At 45.7% G+C, this 6117-nt stretch overlaps 1 non-coding gene across 1 annotated transcript; it reads right to left on the minus strand.

Annotated features, from left to right (window-relative positions):
* Positions 1-2492: 2492 nt before the first annotated feature.
* Positions 2493-2596, minus strand: LOC128106826 (small nucleolar RNA U13). Its single transcript, XR_008216871.1, has one exon. It is a non-coding gene; the product is annotated as a small nucleolar RNA U13 (small nucleolar RNA).
* Between the last annotated feature and the right edge of the window lie 3521 nt (positions 2597-6117).

Below are 6117 nucleotides of genomic sequence, written 5' to 3' on the forward strand. Positions count from 1 at the left end.
AGCAACCACATGGTGGCTCAAAACCATCTGTAATGAGATCTGGTGCCCTCTTCGGGCCATGTTGACAGAACACTGTATACATAATGAATAAATAAATCTTAAAATAAGATAAAAAAATTTTAAAAACCCTGACATGACATTATGACACAAGAAACTTCCCAAAAATGCCACTGAGTTAGTTTTCTGTTGGCCATCTATTGCTGGGCATGCAGCCTGCCTTTAAGAGTGGTTTGTTTCCCAGTGAGATTCCCTTGGAGAAAACTAAACTTCTATTTGCAAGTGGTTATCAGTTGGAGACAGCGTCCGGGTTAGGGGTGGAGACATGTGTCCACTTCTCCTTTCAGCTCTAGGATCTTTCATTTCGATTAATCTCTTAGGGCTGTCTTTGCTGGCACTGTCTATCAGCGCCGGATGAACGTCTATAGTCCTTGTAAGAATTCCTAATAACAAGAAAGTATGGGAGCTTGGCTTGCCCCTTAGTGAGAAAGGCCCCCAGGATCAGAAGGATAGCTACCTGAGTGATGATTGCTGATTTTTCTTCTGTCTCTACTAATACTACCTCCAGCAAGACTGCCTTCCTCTTTTTTTTTTCTGGACCTGTGCATGTCTGCTTGATCAGTGGGAGATCAGCTAGCCCAGGAATGGTTGAGGCTACTACCTACTCAGATCCAGGCTTCTCTACTCTTCTCTGAAGGGGCAGGTTAGCATTTCTATGACAGGACCTCTCTTGGAGTGGGAGGGACAGAAGATTGAGCTTCTGCCACATTCTGTTTTAACTTTAGATGAAGGTCCATGCATCTATCTGTGACTCTATGCTACTGACCATTCTAGTTCTACCAACTAGAAATAACCACATTTAAAAAAAAATCTGATGAATCTAGCTGTAGGAATGGACCTTTCTCAGCATATCAGATATTTACATTACAATTCATAACAGTAGCAAAATTACAGCTATGTAGTAGAAACAGAATAATTTTATGGTTGTGGGGGGCTTCACCACAATATGAGGAACTGTACTAAAGGGTTACAGCATTAGGAAGGTTGAGAACCACTGGTCTAGAGCTCCCATGCTAATCTACTCTGAATTTATGTCAGCTGGGAGGATGGAGAGCCTTTAAGGTGACAGAGTCATAGTCAGAGAAAGGGACATCAGTAGAATTTAAAGCATTGTGCACACAACATCACCTGTCTCTTCATAGGGGCTATCTTAAAAGTGTTTATGGTACCAAAAAGGCTGAAAGTGTTAAATTTGATGTGAGGTCAGACATCATCAACAATAATAACCATATTTTAATCAAAGTAGATCATGAATGTTTTTGGATGTCCCTACCGAATATCCATGTTCTTTAGTTGTATAGATGCAATAGTCTAAAATTATCTCCCACGTCCTAAGAGACTGGAGCTTTTGCTAGACCTCACATAGTTAATACACCTTGAGATCACCGAAGACTGCTAGCCTACTGTGTACTCAAACTATTTAACCTGCTCTTAGGAGTACAATGTAATGGTTAACCTCCCTTGCCTTGGATTTTCCAGAGCTTTTACAACCAAAGCTAATGCATAGCTACAATCTTAAATAATGAACTCTTCCATGCCCTTGACCCAGAAAATGCATGTGCATCATTTGCTGAAAGCAGCAAATATAGAAGCTGAAAGCAACTTCCAAAACCCTACCATAGAGGTTAAAAGCAACCGTTTATGGATGCTGGTTGATAGACAGTAGTGTTTGTTACCTAGATCAGTTGGAATCACTGACAATTCCTCAAATTCTACTAGAGTTTTCTGTAAAGTGACCCGTTCTTTCCCCCATGTGACTCTTCCTGTACTGTTCAATAGAAATAGAGCAAAGATCTATATCCTGTCCTTGTTAGGAACAGACACACAGAGCTCATATAACAGCCAAAGACACACAAACACAGAGACAGACATGGGGACAGGGACAGATTCACAAGACAGACTTCAGGCAGGCCCAGATTTCAGACATGCAACAGACAGGCAGGGGACAGAAGACACAGGGAGCATGATGAAGAGAATTCAAATCTGGACTTGACCTTGGTTAAGTAACTCCAAAGGGAAGTGCTTTTATTTCTTCCCCTAATGTGACACCGATGCCTTATTGGTGACTTGAGGTTAATCCCTAGTTCATATAATATGCACACTTAGTCATCACAAGGGACTGTAACATTTCCTCAATAAACCTTTTGATGCATTTTTTAGTTGCATGTAATTACTCATGTATAATTGTCAATATTAGAAGATGCTTGGCTGTATTATATAGCTCCAGTTAAATGACACTGGTGATGAACATTTATGGCCTGTTTCAGAAACACAAAAGATCCAGGAGGTGGGGGATCATTTTAAGGCATGTGGAAGAAAACAGATGCATTGGAAGGATTGGCTGGAGTTGGTTGTTGTTTATCATTTAAGCTGAGGGGATCAAAGGAAATTTTTGGCAGAGGATTGACATTATTTTTCTTTCCCCTTTAAGTTCCCATCACTTGGATATTGTGCCAACACTGTGGCAAGGTTTGAGAGAGGCACACCTCACACAACTGTGTGACAACCCAGCTATCCTGCTAATGAACTACAAAATAATTGACACTCACATTTTAATCTTTATTTTTAATTGTGTGTGTGCGCTCGTGTCTGTGTGTGTGTGTGTGTGTGTGTGTGTGTGTGTGTGTGTGTGTGTGTGTCTGTGTGTACTACATTTACATACAGATGGAGGCCAGAGGAGTTGGATCCCCTTAGACTTGGAGTTGCAGGCACTTTTAAGTGGACCAATATGGGAACTGAACTTGGGTCTTTTACAACAGTATGCTGAACACGGCCCACAGAATCAACTAACCAGGGCTTGCAGAGCAGAGACTGAACCAACAATCAGGAAGTCTATACAGGTCTGAGCTAGGTCCTCTGCATATGTTATGGTTGTGTGGTTTGGTGTTCTTGTAGGACTCCTTACAGCGGCAGTGGGGGCGGTCTCTGACTCTTCTGCCTACTTTTGCGAACCCTTTCCTCCAACTGGGTGACCTCATCCAATCCTTAGTATGAGGATATGTGCCCTGTTTTACCGTAACTTGGTGTGCTATGTTTGGTTGATATCCCTGGGAGGCCTGTTCTTTTCTGAAGGAAAATGGAGGAGGAGTGGACCTGGATGAGAGGAGGGGGGAGGGGCTAAGAGGAGAGGAGGGAGGGAAAACTGCATTCAGGATGTAATATATGAGAGAAGAATAAAGAAAAAAGAAAAAAATGGAAGTCTAAAAAAAGAACAGTATGTTGTATTAACTGCTGAATCATCTCTCCAGTCTCAGGATTGACTTTTTTTTTTAAGGAGCAAAGTTTTCTTTTGAGAATATTTTATGTGAACCTATATTTCTCCTATCCAATTTAATGTTTCAAAAATAAGTAAATTTTTATCCACTATCGTAAATATTCATACAATCAACTCTAAAACTATTTCCCTTGTACATTTCCATATTGATCTTTTTTTTATATAATATAATTATTTCACATCATGTACCCCAATCTCACTCACCTCTCAGTTCCTCTGTATTTACCCCTCACCCCTGCAGCATACCCCCCCCCAAAAAAAACCCCAAAATTAATTAAAAAGAAAACAAAAAAAAACCACCTCCTCCATCTTTCCGGTCTCTCCAGCACTTCCTCGTTTGTCCTAGTGGCATGGGGAGCTGTGGTGTGTCACACTCTTTTGTCCAATCAGATCCACCCACAAATGTTCATTGCAATTAGTCATTGATCTGGTTCAAGGCCTCTGGCCTCTGGCACACCTTCATCACTGGACCCTCACCAAAACTTCTCTGGGACATCCTGCTGTTGCCCTGAGTCATGGAGACTCTAAAGCTATCATTCTGCAAGAACAGTCCCTTCATGTGCTCCAGCAGGTCATAGGTAAGGTAGATGCTAGGCCAGATGTTAGGTCCCAGGCCACTGGGATCACCTCCCTCAGGCAAGGGGCAGCGCCAGCTCTCCCATGCCCGTGGTGAGCAGTGGGGCCATCTCTCCTGCTGTAACGTGCAGCGAAGGGCAAGGCCAGGGGCCAGTGAAGGGTAGGCCTGGCTCAGCATGGCCCTCAGCTTTCAACACACATGGTTCCTACGACCCCCTGTGGTAACACAGGCCATGGACAACAACTCTGGCTGCTACAGAGCCATGGACCCAGACATGGCCCTAGGCAGCACCATGGACCTTGATGTCACCATGGCCTTGGTTGAAACCACAGGCCACCCAGATGAGTATAGGCCCAGCAGCAGCATAGCCTTTGAACATCAACATAGTCTCAGATGGCTCACTAGATCCTGTCCATGTGCATGACCCTTGGTGGTAACAGGAGCCATGGACATCAACTCAGACCCTGGCTGTGGTGGGCCATGGATCCAGACTTGGCCCTTTGTAGCAGCCTGGGCCTGGACAACACCATGGCCCTGTGTAGCAGTACAGGCCACTCAGATCATCATGGCCCCGGCAGTGGCATGGCCTATGGAAACTAACACGGCCATAGGTTGTAGCCTAGACCCTGGGCATTCATGTAGCCTTTGATGGCAACATGGGCCACGGACATCAGCACAGACCCTGGCTGCTGTAGGGCCATGGACCCAGACATGGCCTTCTGCAGCAGCCTGGGCCTGAACATCACCATGCCCCCCCCCCCCCCCCCCCCCCCCCCCCCCCCGGGCGGGGGCCCAGCACAGTCCACTCAGGTCAGCAAGACCCAGACACCAACATGGACATAGGTGACTGAGCAGACCCCAGGCATCTGCACAGCCCTCAGTGGTTACTGAAGCCATGGACGTCAAAACAGACCCTTGTTGCTGATAGGTTTTCTGTAGACTGATAATAGGTTTCTCCGCCAACACAGTAAGCTAGATCAAGCCAAATTAAAAAATAAAAGACCAGATATATTTGAGCAAAACAACTTCTGGGTGAGTCCTCCAGCCCCCAGAGGTGAGAGGGGAGGAGGGGGAAGGGGGGAGGAGAGAAATCACATGGCCATTCTAAAGGAGGGGCTTACATACCCTATAGGCGCTGGGGGATGACACGTCCTCCACAAGCTGGCTTTGTGCCCAATGATAAACTTTGGGTGGGGACTTGGGGAGCTGGCAGCCTCAGAGGAGGAGCCGCTGCTTGGCAGTTTTTCTGAGAGGGCGGGGTTTGGAGAGGGAAGAATGGCTGGATTAAGCAGGGTGAACAGGAGATTCCAGCTGAACAGCTGCTACAGAGCTACAGACCCAGACAGGGCCTTGGTAGCAGCTCAGGCCCGGATGTCATCATGGTCCCAGCTGGCAGCACAGGCCCGTAGATCAGCAATGCCCCAGCAGTGGTGTGGCCCTCTTAAACCAACATGGCTACACGTGGCGGCCCAGACCTGGAACAGCTTTGTGGTCTTCGGTGGCAACATAGGTAATGGATGTCAACATAGACTCCGGCTGCGGTAGGACCGTGGACCCAGTCATGGACCTTCACAGTGTCACCTTGGCCCCGGGTGGCAAGCAGGCCTCCCATATCAGCCTGTTCCTCAACACCTTTTCTAATTCAGTTCTGCCTCTTTCCACAGCACGTGAACCATTCTGCTTCTCTTTCTCCCACATTTCTCCACCACATATTTGCTCATCACAATGGCACCTCCCTGCCCAGTGCCTTCCAATGTGTGGATGCCTTCATCCAGTTCCGACTGAGGACCCAGGCTGGCCCGTGGGTGTCTTTCACCCACCTGAGCCGAGTGGCACCAGGCAAGCCTGTGGAAAGACTTTTTTTTTTTTTTTTTTTTTTTTTTTTTTTTTTTTAATGAGAAAGTATGTACAGATTTAAAGAAGTCAGTTTGTGAGTACTTGAAGTAGGCTTTCGGTTATATTTGTCTGCATCCTTAATGTTTCTGTTATGAATCATTTTAGAGATTAAGCTCATAGACATTAATTAGAAGCAACTAGTTAAAGCGGCTGAATCAAAACAGAAGGCATCTTTGACATGGCAAGAAACCCTCAGATCCAGGATCTCTTCCTCTAATTCTGGTCTTTGTTCCTTTAAACATCGAAGACTTTCTTCCCACAAAGCACCCTGCTCCATTGACCAGAACTCTGGCTTTTGGCACAATACACATTA

Source organism: Peromyscus californicus, unplaced genomic scaffold (genome assembly GCF_007827085.1).
Source record: "Peromyscus californicus insignis strain IS unplaced genomic scaffold, ASM782708v3 Scaffold_9__1_contigs__length_137607984, whole genome shotgun sequence".
Classification (NCBI taxonomy): Eukaryota; Metazoa; Chordata; class Mammalia; order Rodentia; family Cricetidae; genus Peromyscus; species Peromyscus californicus.